The 15,437-nt window shown below is 40.8% G+C and overlaps 1 protein-coding gene and 1 long non-coding RNA gene across 18 annotated transcripts in view; one reads left to right on the plus strand and one right to left on the minus strand.

Annotated features, from left to right (window-relative positions):
- The window catches only part of LOC309343154, a 91,833-nt gene that overhangs the window by 49,298 nt on the left and 27,098 nt on the right, over positions 1 to 15,437 (plus strand). Inside the window, exon 6 of one of the 3 annotated variants that reach the window (XR_014157114.1) lies at positions 14,450 to 14,809. The exons of the other annotated variants lie outside the window; for them this stretch is intronic. This is a non-coding gene — a long non-coding RNA (uncharacterized lncRNA). Of the gene's footprint in view, positions 1 to 14,449; positions 14,810 to 15,437 lie in introns of those variants that run through there. 3 annotated transcript variants of the gene reach the window in all.
- Positions 1 to 15,437, minus strand: part of KCNMA1 (potassium calcium-activated channel subfamily M alpha 1) — a 572,902-nt gene that overhangs the window by 34,857 nt on the left and 522,608 nt on the right. The window lies entirely within an intron of this gene.

The raw sequence follows: 15,437 nt of genomic DNA on the forward strand, positions 1-15,437 counted from the left end.
ATGAAACAAGTCCACTCCAGGGTTGCCAGGGGAAATGATTTGCTTATTTATATAAATGTTAAGTGTTATTATTTCCATTCTCTTAGAGAGCTGGCAGGAAGAAGAGAGGTAGACAGCAGGTCCTCCTTCCCTCCTCCAGGAACATCCTCTTTGCAGTCTTTTCTAGCCAGCCCAAAGCATAAATTTTAGGTGCTGCCTATTTTCTTCCTTCAAAAAAAAAAAAAAAGAGTAAAAAAAAGTGAAGGAAACATAAACTGTTTTATCACAACTTTTATTTGAAAGTATGAAAAACTGCAAGTGACAGCTGTGCGAATTCAGTGGATGTGAAGTTTTTGAATTTCTTCAACTTGACAAGTAAACACCTTAAATCGGTAATGCTATATATGCATAATACATGGCCTGTATTTTGACATCCATCATCAAATGCTGACTTGAGAAAATACAGATTTGTACGTCAAGGAATAGCACCCACAAAGCAGGAAGGAATTCAGGTCACAGGGTATTAGGAAAGCAGTATTTCATTACAGCACCAGAAACAGGCTAAGTCATGAGATGTAAGTGCTGTTTGGGGATGTGAAGAGATTCTCTTCTACTTCACAGAGCCCTCCTTCATTCAGAAATGACACGCTTTACTCAAAATATCCATTTTCATTTGCCTTCTCATGTTTTCAGTCATCCAAGCTTAAATATTAGGGCCCATAAAACTGAAGAGGGGTGACTGTTATTGTTGATTTTCCTTTGGTTCATAAAACAACCCCACATTAATTAGGAGCCACAATGCTAGCAGTTGCTTCAGTTTATTGCCCAGAACAGTCATTCTCACACTCCAAGCCCTTCCTCTGCTAACCACTTGAAAATGGCTGGGGAATCTCTCAGTGGACCATTAAATAAACTTTTTTCCTTCTTCAGCACCACCATCATCTTCAAAAACATCATCATATGTTATGGAAATTTCATGACCTGGGCCTGAGAAAAGGGCAGCTTTAATTGGTAGGTTGCTAGGGGGGATAATTACATTAAATTTATATCTATTTATTCAATTTAATTTTTAATTGTGCCAAAAGCTTATTTGAGCTACTGAAGGCAGTGTGAGACATCTTGCAGTTTGATAGCTACCACCCAGTGTTGGAAGGAGTTGCCATATTTATTATATTTAAATAGTATCGAGGATATTGGCTTGGACCCTTAGTCTATGTTCCAGTCAGGATATGGCGATTCCTGCCCACTTCTGGCTGCAGCCTCTAAAAAGCCAGTCCTGGTGATCAGAAGCTGCAGAGCAAGAGACGAAAGCAGTGACTTCCGCAGACACAAGCAAAAAAGGCTGATTGGATCTAACCTCTTAATATTAAAGCACATCTTTATTATTTTCTCTTAATCCCAGTTACACAAAACACTAAACTAAAGCTGCTTACGAAAACAAAAAACCACACATACAATTATTTCTTGTAGTCTTAAAGGAATATATTCTTTTCCTTCGCTGAAAGGGCATTTATGCTCAAAAGGAATCATGTTTTTGCCTTGCTTGACTTCTGGGCCCTCTGCTCTATGGCTTCTGCTACCTCTATGGGCACCCCTCTGAACACCCCTTTAGGAAGGGTTCACCCTGACATCACACACCTATCATCAAGAGAGCAGGAAAACTAAGTTTTATAAGCCAATTTCATAGGCTACAAACAGGGAAACGCTTAACCCACCACCAAGGGGAACAGACCCCAGGGCAGAGTGCTCCTTAGGTATTAAACTCTGCACAGTAGACTAACAGTATTTTCGAGGAGAGACAAAAGCAAGTTGTGTATTTAGCCAGTGTGGAAATTGCCACTTCCCAAACTAAAGTTAACCAGACAGTTGGGGCTAATAGCTATATTTTAGCTGGTACCCTCGCATATATACCCAATGTGTAATGGAAGGAGTGGGGGAATCCAGTTAGCAGATATGTTCAGATTAAAGACTTCTGAAATGTTAAGGGGAAGGTCAGTTTTTTTGCACAGTGCTATCCAAAGACACACACCCCCGTATATACACAGATGTGCATGCGAACACAAATTTGACCCAGTTTCTCCCTGATTTTCATATATTTGCCCCACAAAATGTGTCATTCAGAGCTATTTCACATTTGACAAAGAGATTGTGTGTGGCTAAATGTTAAAAAGATTAATAGCCTTGCTTCTTTTTAAAAGTTTAAGAATTGCTATGGGGCTCACACACGAAAACAAAGATCACCACAGCCAATCACAAACAAACAACCACACCCTAGGCCAACCCCAACCAATCTCACCACCAAAGGAACACAAGTGAACAGCACAAGCAACGCTGACACCAAACCCTACATACATTAAGCATAATAGAAACATCGCCACCTGACCCCACCTCCACTCCCTTTTTTTCTTTTCTTATTTTTCTTCTCCCCCTAATGTCTCAACAAATGAAACGGATTTGTAAAAGTGTTACATGGGAAAAAATATGAGGCATTACACTTACTTCTGTAAAACAAGAAAATCTTTAATAATTTTTTTTAAAAAAAATGCTATGGGGGCTTCAAATCTAATCTGAACTACTACAGTGCTTAAGGAGCAGGTGCTTAATTTCCCTCCCAATTTCCATATAACCCCCCCCCCAAAAAAAAACCCCACACCTGTTATTTCTGGGGTGGAGGGGGGCAGATACAACAATGTTATTGTCCTTCTATGTTTCTCCCGCAGGACAAATAGCAGATACACAAGGGATTTTTATAAGGAAAATGAAGGGATGGAAGGATGTAAGACTGCTCTTAAACTTTTTAGAACAGTGGGAAATCCTACCATAGCTTTCTTAGTATCACATCTAGTTGTTCCTTCATTTAAAAAAAGTGTTGTCATTGAAATAGGATTACAGTGAAATTTCAGGATAAAATCGGTGGTTCCTGCTTTGGTCAAACATCCAAGGGATTTTCAGAGGTGGTAAGAAATTTCAGCAAGAAATTTATTGGGAAAGTCACATACATGCCTAAATACATTCACCTGGGCAAACACAACAAGCAGCAGGCTTGAATACTGATTATGTTACTTGAATACTGGTATGTTCCACTTGGCATGAATGAACCATTTCACAAGATCTGAGTGTAATTATCATGATTTTGAAATACTTATCCAAACTCTGTTTGCTTTCTGGTGCAAACCAGTGTTAAATTTAGTCTTGGTATTAAGGTATGACCTGTGCTCACCTATTCAAATTAATTAAACTGCATTAATCTTTACGTTTGCTAAGGCAGGTTGTCAATGAGTTGTAAATGGAAGCTCACTGTTTCAGAAAGGGAATTTTAAATGCAACTTAGGGAAGACTTCTGTAGGCACCTGGCTTTTTAAGTGAGAGAAAAGCAAAGCAAAAATAAAAACATCAGTGCAAACAAAGAACAAAACATATTTTGTTAAGTAAACACAACAATGCTGTTTAACACATGACTGGCAACTGCTCAAACATAAATTATATAAAAAAAAATTCCCATTGCCACTTATGGGGAAATTATGCAGATTAGAATTTGATTAGGCTTATTTCATGAGACTCAATTTGGACTTTTAATCTATTAAGCTCCAATAAATGAGGCATCTGAATAGCTCCCCTGAGCAGCAGCTGTAATAACCACAGCAGTCTTCCCTCCCCGCTTCTGCAATACGTATTTCTTTAGCAGACGATGTTAACGGAAATTCCAGGTCTCTGAGTACAATTACTTTTTAACTAGTATGAAAATGTCAGGTGTGCAGGGTAAGGCAAATGGAGCCTTAAAATGTGCTTCAACGGCATTTTTATGGACCTCAACATTCATCACGTTTTCTGGTGCTACCGTCTCCCCTTTCTTGTTTTTGACCAGCTTTGTGTGTTTGGTAGGGCCTGCAGATGTGTACATGAATAAAACCGCAATGAGGCACAATGAAAACCAATGCAAAGCACACCCTTGTGCCAGGCCAGGTCTCCATGGAGAAAAGGCCTGCCCGCTGCACTCGCCACCTTGCAATGGGATGGTGTCTGCTACTGGAGCCACTTTCTGGGTTCTGGGTTGTGATCAAATCGTGGGACACTTTTTCCGGTGCTCGGCAAATCTTCCGAGCACCAAATGTACAGAACCAGGGAGTGGGGCAAGCCAAAGGGGCAGACAAAAGAAAAAAATGCCCCATCTGGTCATTTTCTGTCAATGGGGGTGGTAGGGATTTCCAGCCCAAAATAGCCTGGGCCAATATTTTGCCCTTTCAGAGCAAATCTAATGTTCAATGGCCTGCAGGAGCCTTGTGATTCATCGACGTGTGTACCTATTCCTTGCACTTGTTCATAAAGCCTCCAAAAAAGTATGCTTTCCCCACACAAAACTCAGAGCAAAATTGGTATAATTAGCAAACCATTTGTACAATATGTAAATTGCGGCTGCCTATATTTGAGGAACTGGAATATGACATTCCAAATGCTGTTAAGTAGCCATTGCTGAGCATTAAGTGAAGCAGGAAGAGGGAGCTGCTGTGATGTTAAGTGGCAACAGAGGGAGGGGGGAATGTATTGGGGTGCTGATAAGCCCTCTCCTTACTCACTACTTAGCTACAGTGGCCAGCCAATGCGGCTGTAAGGATACTGCAGACAGCCTATATTGGAATGAAATGTGGTTTTAGAGCTATGAAATTGTCCACCCTCAAAGCTGTTATTAATCCAAGAGCTCTGAGGCTAATAACAGCTTCAGTGGGGGGGGGGCATCATTTTAAACGAGAATGCCACGGGGAGGGGGAAGGATTATTGCTCTCCCTGCGGTCCCGATCCCGCTTTCTTCCACAAACCCTTCTTGCAGCTGCTCCTATTACAATGCGGAAAACAGGCGTGCTGAAGGCGTTTGTGTATTTAACATCACATTTGTTTGGGCCCTAAACTTGTGTGACGGGCAAGAAGTCTTTGTAGTTAACACAGGACAAATAAGATACCGAAAGAATGAGCCGATATCTCAAAGTAAGAGTAACCAGAATACAATAGATGCTTTGCTTTCGGTTTTATGGGGAAGCAAACATACTAGAGAGATAAGCTTCTCTTAAAAAACAACAACAACAACAACAACAACAACAACAACAACTGTGCAGACCAGTCCAGTAAGACCTTGGTCCAGCCCTGAGAGAAAGCATGCAGAACACAGGATGAACCTTGCATGCTGCATCCCAGTTTTTCCTTTGGTCAATGCAAGTACCTAAAGTTATATTCCTTCGCAGTGGCCACAAGGAAGCAAAACATATTAACCAGTAAATTGGAACAGAAATTTAAGAGGATAATATTCTTTTGAATGACATACCTACTATATGGAATTTGACAACTGGGCAACAAAAGTGGATTCTGATATAGATACATTGGAAAGATAAATGTGCAGCTCTATTTATTCAGTGGATTGAAGACTTGACTACACATGCCAACCGAAGAATGGACTGCTTATAGACATAAACTTTGCATGGACAAATAGAATTAAATTTGGAACTCATTTACACAAAATACAGTAGGTTAAAAATTGCAGTTGTTAATTGTACCCTTGTATTTATTTTTCCTTCTTCACTTTTTTATTATAAAGAAACACTTTTTATGTGCTGTATTTAAATTTAAGAATAAATAAGTAATAATAATTGGAATGAAAAGAGCTAATAAAATCTCTTACAGTCTGCAAGAGAATGTTCAGATTGCGCAGAAATGATGCTATGTTGAAATACAAAACACATCAGAAACATTATGCTACACTGCCCCTTGCTGAAATACCTATTATGCCACTGCCTTCCATTAAAATAAATACCTTTTACAATAATGTACTACAGGGAGTATGGATTTATGTTACCTGATACATAGGTACAGACTGATGGATAACAATGACTGTTATTGAAGAGTTTTATGCTATATATGATGGCTAATCATCAATTTCTTTATGCAGTTAATGGCATTGTTCCACTAGCACCAAACAACGGAAGCCTCTTTTTCCCATACACATATTACCGTATTTTTCGCTCTATAGGATGCACCAGACCATAGGATGCACCGGACCATAGGAGGGGGAGAACGGGGGGGGGGGGGAATTCTCCCCATCTCTGCTCAGTGCCCATTCAGCGAAGTGGCAGGAGAAATGGAGCCCCTTCCATTTCTCCTCCCGCTTTGCTGAAGGGGCGCTGCGCAGCTCTCCCTCTCTGCTGAAACCAGGAGAGTCTTGCTCTCCCGGCTTCAGCAAAAGGAACCCAAAGCCTTCGGAGTGCAGTGCGAGTTCCTGCTGCGCTCCAAAGGCTTCAGGCGGCTATCCCTGAAGCCTGGAGAGTGAAAGGGGTCGGTGCGCACTGACCCCTCTTGCTCTCCAGGCTTCAGCGAAAGCAACGCGAAGCATGGAGGGAGCGCTCCCTCTGCACTTTGGAGGCTTTGCGTTGCTATCGCTGAAGCCAAGGAGCCTGCTTTTGCACCATAGGATGCACACACATTTCCCCTTAATTTTTGGAGGGGGAAAAGTGCATCCTATAGAGTGAAAAATACGGTATCTCTGTAGATCTGCAGTTGGCAGTGCTTTTCCAGTTATGCTGTTAAGATGACAAAAGCATGTTTGTTTAGGCAAGCCTATCCAGACCAGTAGAATGTCGACAAGCATTTTAATATGGTCTTCAGCTTACCATTTTAAATATCCCACCCCCTACATTTCAAACAGATGTTTTCAAATGCTTTTTACTGATAGTTTCATTCTTTCCGAAAACCACTTTGAGGTTTTATTGCAATCAAGTGGTATATAAATCTTGTGAAGCAAGCATCCAGAACATCTCCATGCAGCAAGAATGGCAGTAAAGGATCAGAGCGCTGCAGCTGGACATGGAGCAAAGTAATGCTAAAAATCATGTCTTGCTTTTCTTCCTGATAACACTCCTAGCATGAATGTAAGAGGTGTTCGACAGTGGAATGGACTCTGTTGGAAGGTGGTGGTCTGTCCTTGGAGGTTTTTAAGCAGAGGTTGGATGGCCATCGGCCATGGATACTTTACTTGAGATTCCTGCATTGCAGGGGGTTGGACTAGATGATCCTGTGATTCTGAGTCTGTCTTAAGATTCTTGGAAAATACACACACACACACACACACACACTACGAATTTTCTGTATTCCATCTAATAACTACAAATTGTGCACCTTTGATAACCATAAAATGCAGCATACTAATAAGGCATTTAAAATACAAAAGAATGACTCAAAGCTAATCACGCATCGTGATAATCTAAACTGTAGTGTAAGATCTTTGAAATATATATTTTACCCATTACAAGTAAGCATAAGGGCAATTCTTTTCGTGGTAAGAGGCAGTTGGGGGGCAGGGAGGAGCCACCAGCCTCAGTCACTTTCAGAGTAAGCAAAGGTGTGCTGGGGAAGCTCAAGCCTGTGAGATGTGATATCACACATACACACACACACGTGTGTGCAAAAGACACAGTTGTCTTCCATTGAATAAAACAGAACCATTGAAAAATTCAGTGGAACTAGAATCAGTCAGCTAAAACAGCTCTGGAATTCCATCTAAGATGAAGGTCACAGCTGATTAAGGAGATCATCTAAGAAATTTCCAAGGAAGATACAAGAGTTTATCTTCACCTAGTGAAATTTCCCAGGAGGGTTCTGAACATCCTTAGACTGTCATTAGATTTCACTATCACCTAAAATGAATTTCGAAGTGAATTTGGAGAGTCCTCGGGAGAAATTTTTAAGGCAAGCCAGAAACAGCATAATTTTGCAGTAGGTTTCTCCACACTGATTGCTATTGCAAAAGTAAATGTAAACTGAAGCCACTTGGGGAAATGTAAGTCTCTCTTTAAACCGAAATATGCTTCACAGTTGATTTACTATGGCCACAGATGATGGGAATAAATCAATTTGTTTTAATGTTACTAAAAATGCAACATTTCCCTCCTAAGTAATAATACGAATTTGCAAAATAAAAAACATCCCTCCCCACCACGTTGCCTTTTTGTTAACTAGCTGCAAAGCTTGGACTTATGTTCCCTTTACTGGCCACATTGCAATTCACAAGTGCCCTCTCCAAAACTCACCCAAAGATACACCCAAAGGTGTATTTAACACAAGCCAACTATGCTCAGTAACAAAATACCTTATTCTGGCCATTAAAAGTCATTAAAGAAGCATCTTTAACTAGCTTTGAGTAACTCTCTTAGGCTGCAATCCTGGACACACTTACTCAAGAGTAAGTACCACTGCAATTGATGCTACTTAACTTCTGCATACACAGGTTTCTCCACCTTGCTATTATATCTGCACAACCTTGTGAGTTAGATGAGGCTTACAGATAGTGATGGCCCCAGGAACACCAAAATAGCTTCATGGCTGAGTAGGGATTTCAATTTTTTTGCTCAAAAATGGGAGGGATGTTGGAGTTATTATTAAGTATTAATAAATAACCACAACAAATCTATTCTGTGCTTGCTTTAATTAAATCTTGAATTTATCCCAATCATGATCATCTGAACGGAACTGCCGTAAATCGTAAATTACTTTTGATCCCCTCCATCTGAAATGTCACACCTGGTCTTACAGTGAATGTACCATAGTCAGACCTACAACAACACAACTTGCTTACAATGCATGAAACTTGGGATTATTTTTATGGTTTAGGGTAGGCGTTGGAGGAGAGCAGGGCTCTCGTGCCCTTACGAGATATGTGCCTTTTGCAGTATGGAACCACAATTTTAGGGAATGCTCCACCTGTTGATATTATGTCTGTTGGGCTTCTTATTACTTGCGTGTGACCCCTGGTTTATTTTTGAGTGTTCCACTGCCACCTGAGAAAGAAGGTACAGATTTGCATGCCACATAAAGTATACATAAATGTTAGGCAAATATGTGTCCTCTTTGGCGAATGTAGCAGAAGACCCAATCTACATACAGTATAGTGGGCCCAGTAAAGCCTTTTGGCACCCCTGCCCACACCTGGTATCAGTGCAATGTCAGGTCTAGGGCAGATACATGTTGCTTTGCCAAAATGGCCTCGTGGGCCAAATGGGGAGGCCTAGCAGACTTAACAGTGGGCCAGATATTCCTCATGCCAGCTATAAAAGAATTTAGAATCGACCAGCATTTGGACAGTGCACTAAACGAATGCCACATGGATGGGATGCCATGCAACATCACTGCCAGTTGTGCACTAAAATATTAACATGGACACAACAAAACCCTAGCCCTTTGTTCCTCCCATTATACATTGGGAACATCTTGAAGTTAACATTCCTTTGGAGGCACAACCTTCTAAGCCAAAGAGAAAACACTGTATTTTTAAATTCATGAACTTTCCTAAAGTAATTGCCTAAATGCACATAAATAACCATTTATTAAACAAACAATATGTGCCAAAACAAGGAAATATCCTGGAATTATGCTCGGGAGGCTGCCGGCTATCAGCCATAACATCAAACCTCTCTCATAATCCTGTAATATATTATCGATATGTTCCATTTTGTCGAAGCTATCTTCATAATCAAGATACTATCACAGCCGCTGTGGGCATTGAAACTATTTTTAATTTTAATTTAAAGAGCAATTAAAGAAAGACAATGGATACACAAGATAATAAAGTAAGTGATTAGCGGCATGCAAACGACACAGGCTTAATGATAATACCTAGTCCTATTCTCTAAAGGGCCTGTCGAGAGAACCCTCTTTTTACTCGGGGGTTGTTCAGCTAATGTGCCTCAACCTACAATTACAACATTGCTGACACCATTAACCACTGAAACAACATCACTTCGTGAAACCCTTGTTGTCTCATTAAAATGTAAAGGGTCAGGTAATTTGCCAGCTTTGTAGGTCTAGTTTTGTTGTTGATAATTAGCAAGCATTACCCAGAATAGGCTCCCACTGGGAACCACTGAAACTTTGTGAAATATTAAAGAAGAAACTCTCTACATTTTATTGAAAAGATTTGCAGCCGGCTGTGACAATAGCTAGACATCTGAAAATATGATTTGGTACTGTGCTAAAGCCCAGCATTAATGAAATGTGTGTCAATTTTAGTTGTATAAAGATAATGCTGATGAATCAGGTCTAAATTTGACTTGTCTGCCTCAACATAGGCAGGTTATAGATCGAACACCCCCCCCCCAAGAATGACTTACTCAGAGGTCTCACTGTATTGAACAGCACAAAGCCACATCCCTATATTCACATAGAAGTAAATTCCATCAGATGCAGCACTCTTACTTCCAAGTCAAGGTATTTAGTAGTGTTAGATGGAGAGTTTATGCCTGTGTGTGATTTAGCTGCATTTGTTAAAACAAGGAGATTGAGAGAGAACGTCGTGGAATTCCCGGTCCTCCTTTTATTATAACTTTCCTCCCATAATTTTAAAACAGCTCCAATAACATTTACCATCAGTTAATATGTTGTCTGGGAACTGAGCAGTGTCCTGTTCTTTAAATGGATCTTTTGGAACATAAACCACATTCCAATAAAAAGTGAACAGAAAATTATGAATTCATTAAAACCACTTTGGTATCTTTGGTACTACATATAATATTTATATTCCAAATCCTGTAAAAATATGCTTTAATATCTTTAGGCAACTATAAGGGCTTAAATATTTATAAAATGGCTAAAGATAAAGCATAGCCCTCTTATTCCGACATACAGATGATGTAAGGCATGCAATCAAAGACAATAACACTTTCAACCCATTTGTCATCTTAAAGGAGCCTCTCGACTTCAGTTCCCTTGTGAGCCATCTGCATGAGAATTGTTGCCTGCACAGGGCACTCCAGAGGAGTTTGCTCCTTAAAAACTACCAAGAGTGCTATACTTCACATAAAACAGGGTTTTCGGAAAACGGAGACAAAACTATAAATTTGCAGGCAAAACAGCTCCGGGAGGGGCTTCAAAATACTGCTGTATTTATCTCTGGGACATCTGGGAAACAGGAAGCATTTTGATTTAATATTTCATAACACACAGGCAATTGCTTCCTTGCCTGGTATATAATTAATGCTCATAAAGAGAGGGTGTGTGTGTGTGTGTGTGTGTGTGTGTGTGTGTAAATTTTATTTCTCAGTACGTATCAGGTTATATATATATATATATATATATATATGCAGGTTTTGGTGTCCTCGGGTGTCTTCCCGTGTAAAAGTTGGGGTGTCTAGGCGACGTTTCGACGAGGTCTCACTCGTCATCTTCAGGCTGGTGCTTTCGGCTTCTTGTTACTGGAACAGAGCAGGATCTCAGTGTTTGAGTTCCTATAAATACTGTAGAGGGGGTGTGGTGTATAGCCTCCAATGTTCTGGGCAGAGAGGAAGTTCCCAGGCTAGTGTGCCTTTTCTTCTTTTGTTCCTTAATTACTTGAGAGATATCTTGAGTGATTTCTTGAGTGATATCCTGAGTACCACTTAGGTGGGTCATTAGGTGTGGATTAGTTGCTAAAGTCTTTGTGTCTTGACCTCTTGAACTTTGTGAAGAGTTTTCCTGAGAAGATGGCTGTACTGTACTTAGTTGTGCTCTGGCTTGGCTTCGTGTATAGGGGCGAGCTGTGGTTTTGTGGCTTGTGTCAGCCAGATCTGTGTAGGGATTGCAGGGGGGTGCAGCATCCGGAGGTGCCACCATGGATTGGCTACTGGATGGTGTCTGTAATTCATCTGTGGAGAGGGTCTGGGTTTGGGTCTGGTGTGGTTGATTGGTGTTGGCGTTCTGTGTGCCTCTGGATCTGGTGTCAGTTTTTGTGGGGAGGGCTAATTTCCAGATGTCTGGCAAGCGGGATGTGTCGTCACGCTTGTTCATGTTGTGAGGGTGTTTCTCTATCTCGATGGCTTCCATGATTATTCTCTTGTGGTGATGTTCCGTGTTAAAGAGCAATTTGGAATCTGCAAAATTAATTTCGTGTCCTGTTTCTTTCATGTGTTGGAAAAGAGAGGAAGTTTTTTCTTCTTTTTTGACAAAGTCTGCCCAGCCACGTACATTGGACAAACAAACAGACGAATAAATGCACGTATCGCAGAACACAAGAATGCCGTCAAAAAAGAAGAAAAAACTTCCTCTCTTTTCCAACACATGAAAGAAACAGGACACGAAATTAATTTTGCAGATTCCAAATTGCTCTTTAACACGGAACATCACCACAAGAGAATAATCATGGAAGCCATCGAGATAGAGAAACACCCTCACAACATGAACAAGCGTGACGACACATCCCGCTTGCCAGACATCTGGAAATTAGCCCTCCCCACAAAAACTGACACCAGATCCAGAGGCACACAGAACGCCAACACCAATCAACCACACCAGACCCAAACCCAGACCCTCTCCACAGATGAATTACAGACACCATCCAGTAGCCAATCCATGGTGGCACCTCCGGATGCTGCACCCCCCTGCAATCCCTACACAGATCTGGCTGACACAAGCCACAAAACCACAGCTCGCCCCTATACACGAAGCCAAGCCAGAGCACAACTAAGTACAGTACAGCCATCTTCTCAGGAAAACTCTTCACAAAGTTCAAGAGGTCAAGACACAAAGACTTTAGCAACTAATCCACACCTAATGACCCACCTAAGTGGTACTCAGGATATCACTCAAGAAATCACTCAAGATATCTCTCAAGTAATTAAGGAACAAAAGAAGAAAAGGCACACTAGCCTGGGAACTTCCTCTCTGCCCAGAACATTGGAGGCTATACACCACACCCCCTCTACAGTATTTATAGGAACTCAAACACTGAGATCCTGCTCTGTTCCAGTAACAAGAAGCCGAAAGCACCAGCCTGAAGATGACGAGTGAGACCTCGTCGAAACGTCGCCTAGACACCCCAACTTTTACACGGGAAGACACCCGAGGACACCAAAACCTGCATTCCTGTACCCGTGAAAATCTACGAAAGCAAATATATATATATATATATATATATATATATATATATATATATATATATGCACACCTGCATATTAAAAGGTTTTGCTTTCCTTTTGAAATGCAGAACAACAAATAATAATACAAAGGAGCCATAATTTGTTTCTCTGCTACTATTATTTATGTTTGCAGTTAATGTATACCACCATATGCTTAGCAGTAGATTATATCCCTCCTCTACCCATTTTCAGCTCGTTCATTTGGCCAGAGCTGGCTTGACTTTAATTAGGAGCAGAGAGGCTGTGGTGGCAGATGAGAAAGGTGTCTCTAACTGAACCAGCTATTTTCATAAAAGCCCATCTGTTTTCAGGACCCTTGGTTCTCTTCTCCTCCACACAACTAAAGTAGTGCAGAAACCATGTGGCCACCCTGTTAGCCAAGGAGCCAGCCACAGGCATGCGCGTTCCCTTCCCTCCGACATTTGTGTTTCTCTTCACACAGGGTATGAAACTCACTTCATACTGCCATTTTAGATTCTTGGTTAAGAGAAACTCGGCTTAACGTAAATGCTGGCTAAAGACCAATCCACTGCTAAATGGGGAAGGTGGATTCCCCAGGAGTCTGGTGATTAGATCCCAATCTGGAAGCTAGCATGAAGTGGCCCATTCTACCTTCTGCCATGTAGGGAGCAATTCTCCCCTCTATCTTCTTTTTCAAAAGCTAGGCCTTAAAAGGCCTCAAAGAAAGGCATCTCGACACTATGTCCCCCCACCCCTGGCTACTTTTGCTGAAGTTAACTCTGCCTTGTTACTGCTTACAAGGCTTTCCCTGGCTTACAGTGGTACCTCGGGTTAGGTACTTAATTTGTTTCAGAGGTCTGTTCTTAACCTGAAACTGTTCTTAACCTGAAGCACCACTTTAGCTAATAGGGCCTCCTGCTGCCGCTGCGCTGCTGCTGCACAATTTCTGTTCCCATCCTGAAGCAAAGTTCTTAACCCAAGGCAATATTTTTGGGTTAGTGGAGTCTGTAACCTGAAGCGTATGTAACCTGAAGCGAATGTAACCCAAGGTAGCACTGTATTGTTCAATTCTGTGTTGTAAGCTAACAGAGGCATGGCTAATCCACTTGTGTTTGGCACACCACCTATTATGCATTTATGCCAAGAGTTCTGCAGTAACTGTGGTAGTGATGCCATGAGGTCAAATAATCTATAAAAAAACCCGACACCTTCCACAAGGTGCCCACAAACCAAACCTTTAGAGCACATTTAAAGCACAGTCCCCACCAAAGAATATAGGGTAGTTTACCCCTCACAAAGCTGCAATTCCCAGCAATTTCCCTGCAATTCTACAACAGCACCTAGGATTGGGGGGGGGGGAGATATGCTATGGAAATGATGTCAGGGTTGCTGTGTTATCTGTTTAAACTGGTATAATTTTGTTGTCAACTTCACTGCTGGGACTGCATAGGATCTCAACTACATTATGCCAATATTACACTGCTGGTGCTGCTGGTGCTAGAGTCACTGCTGGCATAGGTTTGTCTAACCCCAAACTCATTTTCTATTTTTCTCTATTTATTTACTTTTACACCATCTTGTCACAGGTCCCATTACAAAAATTGAAAATGGACCTCAGAACAAGATCACTTATGTGGCTAAAATACAGTTCCCAGGAGAAACTCCCATAAGTTGAAGTCATTCAGAAAACCGTTCTCTGAACATTGCAAGGCTGAACTACACCTGAACTGTTACGTTGCAATCTGTCTTATAATGCCTTTGGAAAAAATGTTACTTCTCAGTCTCTTTCTCCTCCCACCCAGCTTCAGAACTGTTCAAAGCCATAAGGTGTTTTTATTGTCTGAGAATCAGTTTTTAATGACATGCATTGTTCTTATTATGCAGGATTCAAAATCACAGCTTAAATCATGAGATGATAAAATAAAATTATTGGACTGAATATTCAGAGTTACGACAGAGGCAAATCCACCACATAAAGGCAATTATTATACTTAACTGTTTAGGAATTTATACATATATACTTATTTATACATATAAATTCCTAAACAGTTATGTATAATAATTGCCTTTATGTGTTTGGCAAGAAGCTACCATGCACTTTCTGTTTCAATTGAGGTGTGTGTGTGTGTGTGTGTGTGTGTGTGTTTGTGTGATATGTTTTGGATTTGGTCTGTTGCGGCAAGTATCAGCAGGTTTGAGGAGAAGCAAAGACACATAAGAAATTTAAAGAGGGAATACAAAAAAACGAAAAGTGGTAAGTACTATATTTTTGACAACATTATTCTGCAGTGCATACAATATATACTTCAAACTTTCAGTTTCCTAGTATTGCAGCATTTATCATATACTGATAGCCCCTTCCCCTAAAAATTGTTGACCATGCAGGCCTGGCCAGCACCGATTGAGAGCGATGTATCAAATGATACTTGCACATATGAATAGGCCACCATACATATTTACAATATAGATGGAATGTGTATGTCCCTTCAAACTCACTTGTCTTCACAAAGATTCAGTTCACACATGTTGTTGCCGGCAATTAAGTATACAGGAATCAACTAAGGGACAAGTGTG

This window comes from Podarcis erhardii (genome assembly GCF_964252035.2).
Source record: "Podarcis erhardii genome assembly, chromosome: 5".
NCBI classification, from domain to species: domain Eukaryota; kingdom Metazoa; phylum Chordata; class Lepidosauria; order Squamata; family Lacertidae; genus Podarcis; species Podarcis erhardii.